The sequence below is a fragment of the Octopus bimaculoides genome, chromosome 3 (genome assembly GCF_046866305.1).
Source record: "Octopus bimaculoides isolate indiv1 chromosome 3, ASM4686630v1, whole genome shotgun sequence".
In the NCBI taxonomy this organism is placed as follows: domain Eukaryota; kingdom Metazoa; phylum Mollusca; class Cephalopoda; order Octopoda; family Octopodidae; genus Octopus; species Octopus bimaculoides.
The window spans coordinates 7667591-7689427 of record NC_142930.1 but is presented as its reverse complement, the minus strand read 5'-3'; the positions used below and the strand labels follow the sequence as shown (position 1 = coordinate 7689427).

Here is a 21837-nt window from a genome sequence, read left to right as displayed (position 1 = left end):
AAGTGAAAGAGAGAGGGAGAATTAGAGATAGGGAGAGAGTGAGAGATAGAAGGAGAGCGAGAAATAGGAGGAGGATAAGAGAAAGAGAGAAGAGGGAGAGTGAAAGAGAGTAAGAGACAGGAGGAGAATGAGAGAGAGAGAATGTGTATGTGTGTGTGTGTGTATGTGAGTGTGTGTGTGTATGTGTGTGTGTGTGTATGTGAGTGTGTGTGTGTGTGTGTGCGTGTAGGAGTACAAGCAGTGTTGAGTAGTAAAAATTTGCATCAGAGGTTTTGTGAAAAAAAAAAGATGCCCGAGCAGGCAATAAAATATCAATATAAAATCCACAGGCCTATAAATTTTTATTTACCATGGGAATCGTAGAATGTAAAATATCATTGCTTTAGCTCTTGCCTAAAAATGAAAGAACTAGGGTTAAAACTTTAAGTTGAGGAATTTATTTGATGGAAAGAGAGGTTATCAAGCAAGAGGGGTGATGTGAGAGGGCTGGAAGTCAAAGATAGTTGATGAATAAAGGAAAACTGTCAATGCATTGGACAGGAAAGCAGATATATACATCCCTCATATATACATCGCTCATATAACTCCTAAAACAGATAGAGTTAAGGTGATATATTTAAGTATTGTGGACAGGAGAAAGATGATAAAATACATACGAACATTACATCAACCAATTACAAAGAATTCCATTTGAAAAACATCAGTCTTCTGTGGAGAGAGGGGCAGAAATATCAGTACAGGAACAGAAATAATGCAGTTTTGACAGGGTGTGGGAACCTACATGCTAACATACATATATACATAACATCATCATCATTTAATGTGTTTTCCATGTAGGCATGCAGTGCTTGGTTTGACAGGAGCTGGCAAGATCAGGAGCCACACCGGGTTCCATTGTCTGTTTTGGCATGGTTTGGGTGCTATTAATGTGATGCTATCACCAGTGTTTTTTACGTGGCACCAGAACAGGTGTTTTTTTTTACATCACACCTGAACCAACAGGATCACCAAGTACCTTGCAGTACAAGAAAATCCTGAACTGGGAGGTGATGAGTAGTATTGAGTGGTATGTGATGTTGCACCAGGTGAGAGATTTAAAGTACAGAAGGGATAGATATAGGTGTATTGCTGTAGAGTTGGTACATGGATATCCTAGTTGGAAAACACAGGAAAATAAGTTAGATGGTAAGATGAAGGGAGTGAGAGTGAGAGAGATGACGTCAGGGATGTGTTGGGACATGCTGTCCCAACACATTGGGGGTAGTGAGAATTGGTGGAAAAACTTGGCGTGGGTGATTGGACAGGATGAAGTGACTGTAGCAAATGATGGAGAGGAATATAGGAGAGGCTCAAAGGCATTAAGCATGATAGCAGGCAAATAAGGAGTTGATGATGGAGAGTACCACAAGGAGGGGAGACAAGCACAGAAAGTAGGTAGGTGGAGATAGCAGGTGGGCAAAGAAGGTTACTGGTGGGGGGGGGGGGGGTAGTAAAAGTAACTGAGAAAGCTAGAGGGTGTAGTGTGTGCTTATTCTGCTCTCAGGTGATAAAGTAAGTGATGGGTGTTAGGGGATGAAATATGGGTGGAGGGTAGAGGATTGACAGGGTAAAGCCTATCATGCACAAATTCTGTTGTAGTGGGCAGGTCATCTTGAGTACAACAATGTACCATATATCTCGGTCTTTTGTCATCTCCTTCACCAATATATAACAATATAAAATTGTATACTCATTCACATTTACACACACTATCATTCATGTGGTGTGTGTGTGTGTGTGTGTGTGTGTGTGTGTGTGTGTGTGTGTGTGTGTGTGCATGCATGTGTCTATACAGACAAGTAGATTGATGCATACACACACTCACACACATACACACACTCACACACATACACATACACATATGCATGAACGTACACACACACACACACACACACACACACACATTTTATCTTTTATCGTTTACTTGTTTCAGTCTTTGGACTGTTACTTTGTTGGGTCACCACCTTGAAGGGTTTTTAATCATACAAAATGACCACAGTATTTAATTTTTTTAGAGCCTGATACTTATTCTATCAACCTCTTAGGCTGAACTGCTAAGTTATGGGGACATAAACAAATCAACAATGGTTGTTATGTAGTGGTGGGGGGAATAAGCACAAACACACACATACATACACTCATTAATACATACATATTATATATACATATATATATATATATATATATATATATATATATATATACTTATATATATAAATGTATATATATATATATACATATATATAAATATTTATACACACACACACATATATATGTATATATGTATCACATGACGTGTAAATGGTTATTACATATTTTATTGCAGTAAATTCAACTCAGATCTGTTTCCAATAATCATTATAGGTTCGTTTATCTATTGGCTTACTCAATTGGTCCATTGATCAGTTCAGGAAAATTGAACGACCTTAAATAATTATTGCTATCCTCATCAGAGCAGAGATAAATAAAAGGTTTAGACATTGGAAGGGGAGCAAAAAGGGGCAATAAGTATAAAGTGAATGGTAGAGAGACAAAGAGAAAAAAGGGAAAAAGTAGTGACATGTTGTACTAAAGGAAAATTCTCAATTAAGACCAACTTCACATGTGCTTCCCAGAACCTTATCTATATCCTAACCTGCTCAAGTTGTGGCCACAATTATGTGGGCCAAATGAGCCTTATTTAAGATGCAGAATCATGCTGCATAAAGGACAAATTCGTTTTCCTCAATACAGGCAGATAGACCAGAGCGAACATATCGACAGATGCGCAAAAAATAAAATGCCAAATTTCCATATCTTTCCATTATACCAATGCAAAAATTCAATCTCCTTACAAGAGCGCCTAAACCAGGGAAACCTGTTCAAACAAAAGTACAGACCACACCTTAATATACAAACTTGACTACTTCAAAAATTATACTGAGGAGTTAGTTATCCCCCTTGCCACCTGTTGCTTCCCTTTGTCAACTCTTTAGACTCATTCTTATTTTTCAAGCATCCAAAATGGCGAAACCCCTTTGTCACAAGAATTGATTACTTCACAATGTCCCTTGAAAAGCTAATTTAAATAGTGAAAACTGGTTGGATATCACGACATCCATAAAATATGTATATATATTAAAAGAATTTCTTTATAAAAAGATATTAAACTATGTGAAATTTTTTATATATGTTTTCCGCATATTTTCAGCGATATATATAGTCACAAAGAGGATATTTAAACTTCTTATAGGAATATTTATCCAAGATAACCTAGTTTAATATATTAAATGTTGAAGAGATAATTCTTCAATGAATATATTATATAGAATATCATAAAATGTCAAACATTTTTATCGAGTTACAAAACAGAGAGACCTAATGGATACAACTTAATTTATTAATTTATCAACATATTCTCCAGCAATTTTTCATTTCACAAACAAGATGAAAATTACAAAACATATATAAATATATAATTTTGCATTTTAAATACCTTGTATGGAAAATTATAATGTAATCCTTATTGCCCTCTGCATACCCTGATGATTTTCTATACAAGGTATTTAAAATGCAAAATTATATATTTATATATGTTTTGTAATTTTAATTTTGTTTGTGAAATGAAGCAGTTGTTGGTGAATCATCATCATCATCATTATCATCGTTTAACGTCCGTTTTCCATGCTGGCATGGGTTGGACGGTTTGAATGAGGTCTGGAGAGCCAGCAGCTGCACCAGGCTGCAATCTGATCTTCCCAATGCTTCTACAGCTGGATGCCCTTCCTAACATTAGATCTCTTTGTTTTCTAACTCAATGAAGATGTTGTATATTTTAAGATATTCTATATCATCATCATCGTTTAACGTCCGCTTTCCATGCTAGCATGGGTTGGACGATTTGACTGAGGACTGGTGAAACCGGATGGCAACACCAGGCTCCAGGCTGATTTGGCAGAGTTTCTACAGCTGGATGCCCTTCCTAACGCCAACCACTCAGAGAGTGTAGTGGGTGCTTTTACGTGTCACCCGCACGAAAACGGCCACGCTCGAATTGGTGTCTTTTATGTGCAACCCGCACAAGCCAGTCCAGGGGCACTGGCAACGATCTCGCTCGAAAATCCTACGGGAGCCAGTCAGGCGGTACTGGCAACGGCCACGCTCAAAATGGTGCATCTCATGTGCCACCCGCACAAGAGCCAGTCCAGGGGCACTGGCAACGATCTTACTTGGCTTGCCGGGTCTTCTCACGCACAGCACATTTCCAAAGGTCTCGGTCAGTAGTCATCGCCTCGGTGAGGCCCAATGTACGAAGGTCTTGCCTCACCACCTCAGCCCAGGTCTTCCTGGGCCTACCTCTTCCACGGGTTCCCTCAACTGTAAGGGTGTGGCACTTTTTCACGCAGCTATCCTCCTCCATTCTCACCACATGTCCATACCAGCGCAATTGTCTCTCTTGCACGCCACAACTGATGCTTCTAATGTTCAGCTTTTCTCTCAAGATACTTACACTCTGACGGGTATTCACATTGACATTACACATCCAACGGAGCATACTGGCTTCATTCCTTGCGAGCTTACGTATGTCCTCAGCAGTTACAGCCCATGTTTCACTGCCATGTAGCATGGTTGTTCGTACGCATGCGTCATACAGTCTGCCTTTTACTCTGAGTGAGAGTCCCTTTGTCGCCAGCAGGGGTAAGAGCTCTCTAAACTTTGCCCAGGCTATTCTTATTCTAGCAGCTACACTTTCAGCGCACCCACCCCCACTACTAACTTGGTCGCCCAGATAGCGGAAGCTATCGACTACCTCTAGTTTTTCACCCTGGAATGAGATAGAAGTTGTTTCCTGTTTGTTTGCAGTCTTTATTGCACCTGAACATCTGCCACAAACAAAAACTAACTTGCTAGTTAACCTGCCTTTGATGTTGCTGCACCTCTTATGTGTCCATAGCTTGCACCGGGTACATCTTATAGAGTTACTACCTACTCCCTTTCTACATACTGAGCAGGGCCATCTACCTGAAGGGGTTTGTGTTTTATCTACCTTCCTACTTATTAGGATTTTGCTTTTAGCTAGGTTGACTCTAAGGCCCTTCAATTCTAGACCTTGCTTCCACACCTGAAACTTCTCCTCTAGTTCTGATAGTGACTCCGCAATTAGGGCAAGGTCATCAGCATAGAGGAGCTCCCAGGGGCAACCTGTCTTGAACTCCTCTGTGATTGCCTGGAGGACTATGGTAAATAAGAGGGGGCTGAGGACGGAACCTTGGTGGACCCCTACCTCTACCCGGAATTCATTGCTGTACTCATTTCCAACCCTCACCTTACTGGCAGCATCTCTGTACATGGCTCGCACAGCTCTCACTAACCATTCTTCTATCCCAAGTTTCCTCATTGACCACCAGATAAGGGATCGGGGGACCCTGTCAAAGGCTTTCTCCATGTCAACGAAAGCTAGGTACAGAGGTTTATCCTTAGCTAGGTATTTCTCCTGCAACTGTCTCACTAGAAATAAGGCATCAGTAGTGCTTTTACCTGGCACGAACCCAAACTGCATCTCATCTAAATTGATTCGCTCCCTAATTAGTTGGGCTATGACCCTCTCTGTTTGTGCAGTATAAAAAAATTGTCAGCATAAAACTTGAAATTTTGTTAATATAGGATTGAAAAGATTAAGCTAATATATTTGTTCCTTGTATGTAAACTTACTTATTATTTATTTAATAGTTAACATGATGTTATTTGCTTTCATTCATGACTAAGCTAAACAATATTTAAAGTGTAACATAATAAATTATGGTGCATATTGAAATCTATTTATGAAATTTCATTTTATTATTTTGATTAATTTTCAGGATTCTGATTATGTAACAGAATCAAAAACAAGGAAAGCTAAAACAACTGTGGCCACTGTTTCAAAATGAAATCACTGTTCTCATGATATTTCATTTAAAATAAAAGTTGTGCAATAAGCTACAGTAATAGCTGCAAAACTGCATTTCAGTTTGGTATTTCAGAAAAACATGTCTGTGAATGGCTGAAAATTTCAAAAGAATTATAAGAAATTCTTTGTACCAAAAACAAACATGGTAGACTGACATGTTCTCTTTTCCTGTAGAGGAACAGCAACTAAAGAAATGGCTCCTTGGTCTCAGATAAGATAGCCAGCATATAACAAAAGGGGCCATATACCTGAAGGTTAAGAAGTTAATCTGCTGCCCAGAATCGACATGCTGATGAGAGACTAGATTAGGTTAAAGGCTGCTTTTGACATGGATTACTAATTTTCAGCATTAAATAATTAGGCTTTGAGTTATTGATCATTATTTAGTCCACCAAATCAAAAATATTGCTAAAATAGCCATATTTTTTAACACCTACCCACCCACCCAATAAAAAGACAACAGATATTGTTTGAATGTCACAATTACAATAAGGCTTCAGCATCCATATCTGTTACAACAGTTCACAAGTTTCGATATTTTCTACCAACTGTGATTGTAGGTACTTATGGGTCTTATACTTGAATCAGGTGTGATTCATGGTCATCCATACACATGAGGGTACCTTATAGTCAAGAAGTCTGCTTCCCAATGATATGATTTTGACTCCAGCAAATGTTTCCCAGGACCAACTAAAGCCTTGTGAATGGATTTAGTTGATGGAAACTGAAATACATATATATGTATTATACTTCATTCAAATATATATATGTCTGTGTCTATTTGTATACAATGTATGAATGTGTGTGTATGTGCCTGTGTGTATGTGGATGTACTTAGGAGTAGTTTGTCTTACCTTCTCTTTACATCATATGATAGTTATAAAATGAGTATCAGTCATACAAGTGGTGTCATCCATTTCCAAATTTCCAGTCTTCCATGGAAGCATGTCCATCCATGTGGAAATATCACCCAGGTTGGAAACAGAGAGGGTATCCAGTTACAGAAAATTTGACTCAACAAATCTCATTTGACCCATGCAAGCATGGAAATGTAGACATTAAAGTGATTATATATATATATATATGTATATATATATATATATATATATATATATATATATATATATATATAAAGTGTAGTATATTGCCACTTAAGTGTGGCTGACCCCTAGGGGTGGATGTTACTGTTGCTTTTAGCCCCAGGAGGACATCTCCTCCAGCTGGCTTATCGACACACGACTGTGTCCTGTTTGCCAAGGGAGTTATCCCTCTCACCCCGACCAGCAGCACGAACGTATCCGGATTTCAGGGTTATTTCCCTTCGTCGGCGTTCGACAGCTGATGACCTTGGTGAGAGAGACAAATCTGGCAAACCTTATATCTTCTTTTCCAGTGACATTCTTCACTGATATTGAAAAGGTGAAAACAAGCAATGTTAATTCTCTATATGAAGTATTAACAGTAACTGCACGATAAAGTGCAGTATATTGCCACTTAAGTATGGCTGACCCCTAGGGGTGGATGTTACTGTTGCTTTTAGCCCCAGGAGGACATCTCCTCCAGCTGGCTTATCGACACACGACTGTGTCCTGTTTGCCAAGGGACATCCACCCCTAGGGGTCAGCCACACTTAAGTGGCAATATACTACACTTTATCGTGCAGTTACTGTTAATACTTCATATAGAGAATTAACATTGCTTGTTTTCACCTTTTCAATATCAGTGAAGAATGTCACTGGAAAAGAAGATATAAGGTTTGCCAGATTTGTCTCTCTCACCAAGGTCATCAGCTGTCGAACGCCGACGAAGGGAAATAACCCTGAAATCCGGATACGTTCGTGCTGCTGGTCGGGGTGAGAGGGATAACTCCCTTGGCAAACAGGACACAGTCGTGTGTCGATAAGCCAGCTGGAGGAGATGTCCTCCTGGGGCTAAAAGCAACAGTAACATCCACCCCTAGGGGTCAGCCACACTTAAGTGGCAATATACTACACTTTATCGTGCAGTTACTGTTAATACTTCATATAGAGAATTAACATTGCTTATATATATATATATATATATATATATATATGTATATATATATATATATATATATATATATATATATATATATGTATATATATATATATAGTCAAATCTAATAAAGGAACATTAAAAATAACAATAACAAACAAGAGGACATGCACGTGGAATGTATTTGTTTGACACTCGGTAAAAAGAGAGAGTTTTTGAAGTTTCGAGCATAGCTCTTCATCAGAAAGGAAAAAGGAAAAAAAAATCACTAACAGCATGTGTGTAGTTACATTGCTGTATACACACACACACACACACACACACAGGAGCCTTGAAGTAAAAACATTTTCTTACGCATTTATCTACCTATCGACTTTCTCTCTATGCTGTTTTTCTTTTTGTTTTGTTATTTCTTTTTGGCAAAATATATTGATCTAAAGTCATTGCTCTATTCATTGTATAATATTTTATTTAAGAAATGTCCAAACAGTATCAATCCATTCATTATTGAGCAAAATATTTCTAAATTGAACAATGACTTAGATTTGAAAAAAAATCATTTGTTATTAACCAAGTTAGGAACCATTTGGGAAAACACTAACGTTATAGAACTTTTAAACATTCACTAATGCTTTTAATGACAAAAACAAAATTGAATCATTCAAGTTAAATTTTGTTTTGTCATTCACAGTCATTCCTCAAGGCTCCAGGGACTTAAACCTTGAATCAAACAAAATTATCCATTCGTTTTCAGAAATATTTCAATAATTTTAATCTATTACTTCCAATTGTTGAAGTTATATGTGGTTCTGTTGGTTTTTGTTAGTAAAATACGATAAGTTATTCAGTTCATTTTTTTGCTTAACTCAACCAAAATTCTATTACAGAAGATTGAAAGTAAGAAGCTAGTAATGTCTTTACTAAGTTTCTGATTCAATATTACATATATAAGTTCAAAGTTCATTTCTTACAATGCAATTTAACAAGGTTATACTTCAATGCAAGAAAAGTTGAAATTTTTCTTAAAGGGTTTCAAAACAATGTTAATATATTAACGTTTTCTTAGATTTACTTTTAGACTATTGTTTTTATCACTGCTGTTATTTGAAATACCACAAATCTTCCTTTTCTGTCTTTCTTTGACTTAATATCCTCTTTCCATCTTATTTACTATTTTCAAGTTTTTTTTGTTCTATTTTATTTTATTTATTTATTTACTTTTTGTGCTATGCTATTCAAAGTGTAAAGTCTCTTCAAATGTTTTAGAATATTTCCATAAGGTATAAATGATATCAATAAATATTTCTGAAGAAAATTAATACAAAATATGTTTTCCCAGTAATTGATTTATAATAATTTTGTCATCAGCTTATTTATTGCTTTTATTACAACAATTTTGCTGCTTATCTTAAAATTAACACCAAGTTTGAAGAATTGATATCAGTATATGAGTATTTGCAATTTTCTCTGCCCCTACCCTTGCCCCATAAAAAAATTCATGTTTCTTTCAAAATTATTAATTTCTATTTGATAATTTTCTGATATTTTTATACAGTATTTTATAGTTTAGTGCACAGTTACTACATTAATAGTACATTTTCTTGAGCTGTCTAAATGTGTAACCATCTTAGAGTTGATCTATGTTCAGTCTGAACACTTTGGAAACTTATTTCAATTCTACATGTGAACAGTAGGGAGTGTAAAAAATTTCTAGAAAGATTTAATCTCAAGTAGTCAAAGAAAGTAAAACAATGGTGTTTTGAATCTTTCAAAGTTAGGAGAGGAACCTTTTAAAACTCTTTGAATAACCAATAGTTCAATGTTATTCTTGGCAATCACAACCAAAACACAATATATTTAAGTCTATTGTTTAAGATATATAACAATATTTTGTATATTTTTGTTTTTTCATTATGTCTACATATAATTTTGCTCATGAATGCATTTATCACTTTAAAGTTGTTGCTATTAATTTTACAACTTCGTCAATAACAAAACACTGGTACAATTTGAACTTGAAAGCATATGATCTTGAGTCTCATATTCTGCTATTAAACGACCACTCTATTATTCTAAACAATAAGAAATGAACAATGTAACTTTGACGAAAAAAAAAAAAGAAAATAGAAAATAGAGAACAGAATTTGTTATTCCATTGCTGGAAATATAATTGTATTGAGATCATGCATATAGATTTTTTGGCATTCAATAATCAATGAAAGAGAGAAAATAGGAAAAGTTTACTTTAATTCAAATTAATTATACAAATGGATAATAAATTGTATCAGAGAATGAAGCTAAGAAAAAGTTTGAAACAGTTGAGAACAATAAAATCAATAAGATAAAGTGTCCACAACAATAGGTGAATGGTATCAGATATAATTCAGAGAGGAAAAAGAACTCAAGATCAGTACATGTCATCAGTTGCTTTGGCCTTACACACAGGCTGGCTTTTACACATCACTCTTTAGAATTAAGATGTCAGCCATAGATGTTGAGTTATCTGGTAAATATAACCTATTTGCTTTGGTTATCATCTTACGAAGTGACCATAGTATTTATTGAATTGCATTATAAATGGTGATATTGTGCAGTTGACTAATTTTAGAACTGACAAATATCAGTAGGGGTTTTGTGTCAAAAGAGCAACATAACCTTCATCTAACCTTATACAGAAGTCTTTTATCACAAAAATAAAACTTAGCAATCATTATGGAAGTTAGTGGTTAACTGGGACTTTTTTTTGAATATTAATTACTTTTGGCCTGTTGTTGTTGCTATTGTTGTTATTGATTTACCTACAGTCTATTGTACTGATAGAATCTTAGCTATTCTTCTGATTTACTAAGTTGTTAGTTCATTTTTTTTTTCTTGCTTTCTAATAGTTCAATGTATCTCTTCCTCTTATGAATTAAAATGTCAGCAATGGTTTGGATAGCTTGACCTTTCTGATCTTTCCCAAATGGTCCTCATACTTATGTGAAGGTACATGAAACACACTTATATGCACATCCTTCACTCTCTTGTATTTAGATATTAACACAAAGCTAAAAGAAGAATCCTGAATTTACTGTTTGCCATGCATTTTTCAATGGAATCTTTGTTGAGATAGATTTAGCAAAATTTTTGGCAGTTGCATTTCGTTGAAGCAATTCTGTTTTACATCTAGATATCTTTCCCATGGCTAAGTATTTAATGCTAAATCTAGCTAGAATCTCTTCATAAGCTAGACAACCTCAGGTAAACAAAGATATTTATCATTTTAGATACAATGCACAAGGTTTACAACTGTACGGTTTGAACATATGATTGCACAGCTTCAGTAGTTACCATTTTAATCTCAGATAAATATACTGCAATGATAAACAAACACAAGATTGTGTTATATTTTGGGATGGTTATCCCCACCCCGCCACAAATAAACGCATACACTATATATTCATTCTTCACTTCAGATTTATTATTGTTCTTATTTTATGTCCTTTGTCTGAAAATCTTTTGTCACACATCCTGTGACCTCTTCACCAACTCTCCATCTCACATGTCTCCTCTTCCATTTAGTCCACTCTTTAGATCGTTTTCTCTTTATCACAAAATTAAGAAACCTGATCCTTTCTTTAACCATTAAAAATGACTACATCTTCCTAAATTCTTAAACAGTTATTCAGAAATCTAGATTATAGCATATGTCCATATTACTTCTATTGATAATATGGTGATACTAAATGTTATGGTGAAATAAAGAGTAAATACTGTCTGTAAAGCAATTTTGTATATATGTATATGTATATGTATACTTGTTTCAGTCATTTGACTGCGGCCATACTGGTGCACCACCTTTAGTTAAGCAAATCAACCCCAGAGCTTAATCTTTGTAAACCTAGTACTTATTCTATCGGTCTCTTTTGCCAAACCACAAAGTTACGGAGGCGTAAATACAACAGCATCGGTTGTCAAGTGATGTTGGGGAGACAAACACAGACACACAAATATAAACACACATAGACATATATATGCATATATGACAGGCTTCTTTCAGTTTCCATCTACCAAATCCACTCACAAGGCTTTGGTCGGCCTGAGGCTATAGAAGAAGACACTTGCCCAAGGTGCCACACAGTGGGACTGAACCCAGGACCATGCAGTTGGTAAGCAAGCTACTTACCACACAGCCACTCCTACATATGTAATTTTATTAGATTTTATTATTTCTTGACAAAATCTTCAAAATAGAAAAGATGAATAGGTTGATTCTGACATTCTACTGAATAAGGTAGAACTATATATATATTTGTGGAGGCACATGGCCTAGTGGTTAGAGCAGTGGACTCACAGTTGGGGGATTGTAAGCTCCATGCAGCTCTAGTTGAAAGCAATAGTGAGCTTCTGCTAACTCTTTCACCATAACTTTCTCTCACTTTTTCCTCCTGCATCTAGCAGCTCACTTGTGACAGACCAGCATCCCATCCAGTTGGGGAACCTATATGCCAATGAAACTAGGAAACCGGCCCTTATGAGCCAGATATGGTTCGAGAAGGAACAAACGACAAAGGAATAAGTCATGTTTTCTGTTAGCAGATCCAACTGAATTCATGCAAAAACAATATCACCCTAGAATATTCAATGATATTAGTTTCTCTCTGTATGAAACATTCAATTACCATTTATGTACAATAATAATTCTTATCGTGTGATAATTCCTCAAACCAAGCATGTAGTAAAAGAGCATTAGAATATATAATGATGAGACAGTGGTATAATCTGTATTGTTTTATTACTGTTAATAAAACCTGAACAAGATGACAGAACTTGTCCTCAACATAAAATGCAGGCTTTAAACCATTTTCTTTCAAGATGTGGTCATGGCCGTGTGTTTAAGAAGTTTGCTTCCCAATTACATGATTTCAGCTTCAGTTGCAGTGCATGGCCCCTTGGGCAAATATCTTGTATTATAGTCCCAAGTTAATCAAAACTTTGTAAATAGATTTTGGTTGACAGAAACTGAAAGAAGCCCAGTACATATATATATACATACATATATATAAATATATGGTGGTTATCTACTCCTTATGCAGTTTGACCAACTCCTGTACCTACACCTTAGAACCATCATGGCATCTGATTTGGCTTTTTAAACAAGACAATGTTTTGAAAAGACACTACCATAGATTGCATATTCGATTTGGACCACTAAGTGCTGCAGTTAAATTCTGATCTTTGTAGATCTTAAAATGTCTTTTGAGGCCTCTGTTAGATTAGCAGACCTTCTGGCATACATCTGTACATACATACATATATATAATGGACTCTGCTGTCATTAGACAACATATGCAGGTTCAAAAATTTCTTATCGAACAATCACACAGATGATTTGTCTATAGTGATCAAATGTTTGTGTACACATAAGCTCACTCCCTCCATCAAATCGACATTACCTGTAGAGGTGCAACTGGGTGCCACATGTCAAATGTTGAAATGACCGTAGAAGAACGTGAAATGAAGTGCTTTGATCAAGAACACAACGCAATGTCCAGTCTGGGAATGAGACACTTGATCTTGTAGTCATGAGTGCAACACTCTAACCACTAAGCCATGTGCCTTCACACACACACACACACACACACACACACATATATATATAAACATTCATATATAAGTAAATGTGAGTGAGTGTGTGTGTGTGTGTGTGTGTGTGTGTGTGTGTGTGTGTGTGTGTGTTTGTATGTGTGTGTGTGTGCATGTGTGTGTGTGTGTGTGAGTGTTCTTTCGTTTTGCAAAGTAGCTGTAAACGATCATCACTGTCTTACAAGTACTGTCCTTTATTTCCAGTCTTCCACCAAAAACATTTTAGCTTGCTTGGAAACAGGTGGAATTGGTAACAAGAAGGGCATCTGTTTCTAGAAAATTTACATCAATGAATCAATCTGACCAATATGATGATAATGAGGATGTTGATGATGATGACAACAATGATGATGAGGAGAAGGAAGAAGAGGAAGAAGAATATTAAGTGAAGGATGTAATATAATTCTGTGAAATTGATAATTTATTTTCTGCAAGATAAATGGACTATGGAAATGTTTTAATAAAACCGCCAACGAAATTCATATTTGATAATAAATAAGGAGTAAATTATCACTTGTAAAATAAATGTAGAGGAGCTGCTTTGGTGCTTTTCAGCTTTCTGAAGATTTTCATTCATCATTATTTCTGTTCATTTTTTTAAAACTAAAAATGAAAACTAGATTATCATGCCAGCATTTTTTCTACCCTTCCTATTTATTGGAAGGCTTTCACTTCAGCCATTTGACCTTGTCGGCAATATTTTATCACTTTTGTCATATTAAGGAGGACTAGCTCTAAAGATGTGTTTGTACCACATTCCGGCTAGAAACTTTATTTTTAATAAGGCTTAAAAGAGTAAAATAATATTAGGTCTTCATGCTTCTGCAAATATGATGGAAAAAATTTGAGTGGGAGATACTAACAATCTCAACAAGATGTATGTTCACTAATACCAGTAAACAAATTTTGCTAGGCCCACATTTTGAAAATCCTTATCTTATTTTATTGCAAAAGATGCTTAATCCAGATAGGATTTAAGGAAATGCTTATTTTTTTTTTTTAACCCTGGTATTTTTTCTATTGGTTTCTTTTGTCAAACCACTAAGAAGTGAGAGGAACATAAACACACCAGTTGTCAAGCAGTGGTGGAGTAAGACACACACACACAAACATACATACATATATATATATATATATATATATATATATATATATATATATATATATATATATACAATGAACTTTCAGTTTCCATCAACCTATTCCACTCACAAGGCTTTGGTCAGCCTGTGGCTATAGTAGAAGCACACAGTGGGACTGAACTGAGATCCATGAGGTTGTATGACCTGCTAGAAATATCAGTGAAATTTCCTTCAGATTTTAGATAAGGACGGACTAATTCTACAATGTAGTCCTAGATACACTATATCTGAACAGAAATTTGGATGGTCATGAGTTAAATATATTTGATCAAATATTCATCTAAGCCATGCACTAACACTTATATAATACATTAGAATATGAGAAAAGTAATGACTTTCTGTGAGAAGAAACTATTACAAATATTTCAGAGTGTAGATTCCATTTTATGCCATGGGGAAGAAAAAGAAAATTATTCTACTGTTTCATTACTGAGGTTTTTATGATCAAAGAATATTTGTAAACTCGTTATTGATACTTTTAAATTTAGGAAGTGGGATATTTGGGGATATCTGGTATTTATGCCTTTCCCAAAGTTATCAGCTCAGTAATGTATCTATGAATGACTTTACTGAGAGTTTACCACCCACACTATGACACCTACCACACACTTACAAACTGCTTATGTATTCAGAGTAGAACACTCACTCTGCATGTATGTACAGTAGTAGTAGTAGTAGTAGTAGTAGTAGTAGTAGTAGTAGTAGTAGTATAGGGGCATGCACTGTAACAGCATATCACTGCATCTGCCACTTCTTGATGATTCCTTACAACTCCTGGCAAATGATGGCTTTGCTCCTCTCAAGCAGCAACACTCCAACCTATGCATGTTTGGATAATCATTGCTTGTGAGGGTTTAACAAGGTCAGAGTGCAAATCCTACTTCAATCTCAATTAGTCACATTCTATGACATGCAGTGGAAACACTGGGTCTATTCTTTGACATGCTGGTCCACACAAAGCATATGTACCTATTAAAACGTATCCAAAAAGAAGACAACTACCACCAGGTAAGGCTTCATGAACAAATCCTCTGAGCATTACCTTCTGGCTATATGATTCTGTATCCTGTGGCTGTCAACTCTATCATAACTACAACGTTTTGCTTCTTTCAGATTGTTAAATCTATATTTCATTCATCTTAAACTCATTCAATACATTTACTTATTTCTTCTGACCCTTATTCTAAAAACAACCCTCTGAATTATAGGTCTCTGGGCAAAGAAATGTATTAGGGACCTACATAAACTTTAGCATACCTAGATTAAGCATTAGGTCCCTAATCTCATAGTGCTCCTGGATGGCCAACTGTCCTATATGTCCATGCTTTTCGATGCTAATACCTGTAGCAACTACATGTTCACTAAAATATTCTTACACACAATGACAATTCTATCAAGCTCTCTTTTTATAAATGCTTTCATGCAAGCATTAGCCTGGAATATTATGTTATGAATACTATTTGTATTAATCTCTTCCAATTAGACTTTAAGATCCAAAGGTCATTAGAAAGCTATGGCACCTCACTGAAGCAATTAAATGTGTGTGAGTATACACACACACACACACACATACATATATATATATATATATATATATATATATATATATATATATGTATATATATATATATGTATGTATGCATGTATGTATACATATATATATATATATATATATATATATATATATATATATGTCTCTTTCTTTCTCTCTCTCAGTACACACACACACATATATACATACATACATACATATATATATGTGTGTGTGTGTGTGTGTGTATATATGCTCCAGCATGACCACAGCCACTTGGCTGAAACCCATAAATAAATAAGTAAATAAATATATATATATATCCAGTACTCGAACTATACCAGTATGGCACTCAGTTGTATGCTTACTGTTAGATGTTTATAATTTACCACTCTTTTTGTAGGTTTCTTTTATCATGTCTGACAGGATCTAACCACGACCACTACCAACAGCAACAACAACACCACCAACGAAAAATTAAAAAAACTACAGTGACAACAAGACATATGAAAGCATAAATCAACACTGACAGAATTTCAACTCATAATCATAAAATTATCAAATCGGATGCCCTATCCCTCAGCTCAATTACTTACTAAAAATGAAGTATTTTTATCTAAAATAATCTATTCAAAATGTTACTATTAATTCTTTTATCCTATTTACTAACCTCATGCCATGAAAGATGTCAAAACAATGAAATATATAAAAGTATTACATTTACACTGAATTTCTTTGCGCAAACCAATTCTTAAAAGAAAAAAAAAAATACATGGAAAACATTTTAAAATGTATGTTTTTTTTTAAATTTTTTTCTGAGTTTTACTTAAACTATTAATTCCTTTTTAAGATTGGAAACAATTTTTTATAGCAATCATAAATTTTCTTTTACCTTTCTTATAAAATCTCCCATGAAAGTCATGTTATATTTATCAATGCATTATTTTTATTTACCAGTAGATACAATGTATGTATGTATGTATGTATGTATGTATGTATGTATGTGTGTATGTATGTATGTATGTACGTATCTATGTATGTATGTATGTATGTATATATGTATGTATGTATATTGAGAGAGAGACAGATACACACACACATGCACACATATATATATGTATGTATGTGTGTGTGTATATATTATCCAAAATGTATGTTTATATATATATGTGTGTGTGTGTACATATATATATATATATATATATATATACATATGTATACAAATACACACACACACACAATTGTATTTTCATATTTTCATATTATGTGTAAATGTATAAGGTGGATGTGTATGTGTGTATACGTTTGTAAATAATATATATATATACACACATATATGTGTGTGTATATATATATATATATATATATATATATATATATATATTATATATAACAATACATACATGTAAACACACACACGTGTGCATGCACATACATACATACATACATACATACATTCTGTTTACATTATTTTTTCTGTGTCTACAAACACCTAAATGTACAATCATACTGGTAACATATACTCATTCATTTTAATAAATCTTTAGCATTACATCTCTTTTTGCATACATACATACATATATATACATATATATATATGTATATGTATATGTATGTATACACATATATATATATGTGTATATATATATATATATATATATACATACATATATATGTATATGTATGCATGTGTATACACACATACATACATACGCGTACATACAGACAACCAAAATAAAAAGGAAAGAAATTCTGTTCTCGTACATAGTCCCAGTTTTCTTTCTTTTTCAAAGCATCCACTTACTGTCCATGTGATTGATGTTATACTATACAGCATGGTGGCTGCATATGCATTGAAACAACCCATCCTCATATATAAAGTGCTTTCACTTACTAACTCTTGAAATGACTTCATAGAAATCATTGTAAGGAAAATATAAAATAAAAAGAATAATAAAAGAAATTGATGAACAAATAATACATAGTACAACGTGTGTGTGTGTATGTGTGTGTAAGAGAAAAGAAACTACTAAAATGTTGACAGAAAGACAAGATGAGGGAAATTGTGAAAAGGTTGGAAATAGCAAAAACTAAAGACAACATTTTGAAAAGTTTGTAAAAGGACTCTTTGACCAAATAAAAAAAGATCTCTTCAGTATATTTGGTATTGAAGCTGTCACTTGTCAGATTAGAAAATGTCCCATTTCATGGCAATGTCTTTGACAAGTGATCACAAATGCTGTATTTAGAAAACTAAGCTAGAGAGACTGTGGTCAATGACTCATAAATTCCCACTACCTTTTCATGTTATTAATGTTAAATTGACATCTTCTTTACCTCATGTTTCAGTTTATTATTGTTTTCTTTTCTTTCTACAAATAGAAATGTAGATTTGGAGTATCCATGACAAAAGTTGACCTCAAAACAAACTGCAGTCTGAACTGGGCTTGCATGCATTACCAAGACATTGAAGAGAGCTGATCAAGAAGTTTTCTTAAGAACAAAATACAGTAAGTAGAAGAGCCTAGCAATGAATGTATTATTGGTTCATGTAACATGGCATGGTATTTCAATCATATTTTAATAAGATGATTATAGTTGTTGGATAGAAAATATAGCAAATGATGATGGTGGTGGTGGTGGTGGCTGATGATGGTGATGGTTGCATGACTAGAGCTGTACTTTCTCGAACCAAATGCAGCCAGTGTATTTATTTTTATCATTCTTGGATAAAGTCTCTTAACGATGAACTCACTACTAAGTATTACTAACAATTCGTAAATATTTATTGTATAATAACAAATAAATCCTATATGCATACACATACATGCACACATATACATATTCTTTTATTCTTTTACTCTTTTACTTGTTTCAGCCATTTGACTGTGGCCATGCTGGAGCACCACCTTTCGTTAAACAAATCAACCCCAGGACTTATTGTTTGTAAGCCGAGTACTTATTCTATTGGTCTCTTTTCCCAAACCGCTAAGTTACGGGGATGTAAACACACCAACATCGGTTGTCAAGCAATGGTGGGGGATAAACACAGACACACAAATACATACATATATATATATATATATATATATATATACATGACGGCTTCTTTCAGTTTCCATCTACCCAATCCACTCACAAGACTTTAGTTGGCCAAAGGCTAGAACAGAAAAGACTTGCCCAAGGTGCCACACAGTGGGACTGAACCTGGAACCATGTGGTTGGGAAGCAGGCTTCTTACCACACAGCCACTCCTATATGTACATTAAACTGATGTAACATTAGTTAAAACTTATCCCTCTCAAGTTGTTTTCTTTTTGTGCTCATTGTCGAATACATACATACATACATAAATACATACATGCATACACACATGCATACAAATGTTTGTATGCATATACGTGTGCGTTGTGTGTGTGTATGTGAGTGTTGTGTGTATGTATGTGTGCATATGTATGTATATATGTATATATATATATATATATATATATATACAAGTGTGTTATGTGTGTGATCATCATTGTACCTCCACTTTCTATGCTGGCATGGGTCAGATGATTCAACAATATCTGAGTTATCACAGGAGATGTATTACTCCAACGTATCAGTTTTAGCATGGTCTTTAAGCCTGGATATCTTTCTTAACATCAACCACCTTACAGAGTGTCCAAGGTGCATTTTTCTCATAGCAACAGCACTTTAGTCTTGTTCTCAGCAAGACTTAAGGCGCGCACATACACACACACACACATTAGCACAATATGTTATTCATCTCTGTATCTGTGTTGAACTTTTTGCCAGGTTGTGCTACTTAGTGGTTTTAGAATTTCTTACCAATGCATATTTTCAGTATATATATATTTTCAAATACATATACTCACATATACATATACACACACATATGCCTACATATACATTTGCACACTCATATTCACACACACATATTTCCTTGTACATTAGGCTTCTCTTAACTAGTTTCCAAAGGTAAACACAATGCGTTTGTATCATACATAAACTCCAAAGTTATGAGTATTTTGCTCATAAAATCTCTATTAACTTAGTTAATTGATCATTAATATCAAATAATACAGAAAATATTTCCATGTAATTTAATTTGTATCAGTAAAATCATGTTATTAATTTTAGAATTATTATTGAATAAAATCTGTATTTATTGCTTGAATTAGCTGTATTTTACTTTTGATATGCTAGTATGTTTAATATAACATTGTCTGGATTTGCATTCGTACTCTTTTTTACAGTCCTCAAGAGTGTTGTTTTAAAAGCTTGAAATGGATATTTACAACATAATTTTTGATTATTTCACTATCCCGTCCTGAAAATGGTTGTTAAATGAATTGAAGGTGGGTAAAGTTTTGGTGGACTGGCCAAGAATCTTAGAAAAGCAATCATCATAGTAATAAGTTGGATATCTTAAAGAAGCAAGAATAAGGTGAACAATTCTAAGATATCACCAACTTCTGCAATCTTTCTTTGTCAATTCTTGTCACTGTTGACAAAATAAAAAATGATAAATAGAACAAATTACTATATGTCCAAACCCCTTTAAGTGTCAAGATGGTAAGTATGCATTACATGAAATGTGTGTTAACACGGTGGCTTGATGATCTGGGTGAATTTCCAAAGAATATTGCGGCGATCATTCGATAGTAGTGCGCTGCTTGTCAACCAGTACCTGCTGATTGTCAACCAGTAGTCAGCTGGTCAACATGTCTTTGTTTACATCAATTCGGCAATTTCCGTAAAGAAAGAGGGAAAGGGCGTTAGTCAGCAGGTAGCAGACAGCAGGCACTCGCTTTCTCTCTCTCTCTCTCTCTCTCTCTCTCTTTCTCTCTCTCTCTCTTAAAAACACATGTCACTTATCACTCACTTACTCTCTCTTTCTCTCTCTCTCTCTTTCTCTCTTTATCTCTCTCTCTCTTTCTCTCTCTCTCTCTTAAAAACACATGTCACTTATCACTCGCTTTCACATGTCACTTATCACTCTCTCTCTCTAGAAAGAGAGAAAGAGAGAGAGAGAGAGAGAGAAAGCGAGTGCCTGCTGTCTGCTACCTGCTGACTAACGCCCTTTCCCTCTTTCTTTATGGAAATTGCTGAATTGATGTAAACAAGGACATGTTGACCAGCTGACTACTGGTTGACAATCAGCAGGTACTGGTTGACAAGCAGCGCAGTACTATCGAATGATCGCCAATATTGCTCCTGCCCAAGAAAATACTCTTGCTTTATTTGAAATCTCATAGAAAAATCTGAAGAGAATGTTGAATTTAGTGTTGCTGGTGTTGCTGCCCAAGAATTTACAGCAAGTTCAGATTGGTTTGGCTGCTTCAACAGATGGTGCAATAGGCACTGCTTAAAAAAGAGTATGGCAGCATGTAGGATAAACAGACAGCAGCTGAGTGTCTAAGCATTTTGAAGGGAAATTATATTTTGGTAAAGATATATTCTTAATAAATTTCTAATCTAAGCAGAAACACCTTTTACTGAAAAGAAAGCCTAGTTGCAACAGGCATGATCAGTAAAGCAAAGGTGACCTC

General features: G+C 34.7%; 1 long non-coding RNA gene across 1 annotated transcript; it reads left to right on the top strand.

The window, feature by feature from the left end:
• The first annotated feature begins 15472 nt into the window (after positions 1–15472).
• LOC106872467 (uncharacterized) lies at positions 15473–20412 on the top strand. Its single transcript, XR_008263816.2, has 4 exons — positions 15473–15756; positions 16683–17070; positions 18662–18789; positions 19158–20412. It is a non-coding gene; the product is annotated as an uncharacterized LOC106872467 (long non-coding RNA).
• The last annotated feature ends 1425 nt before the right edge of the window (positions 20413–21837 follow it).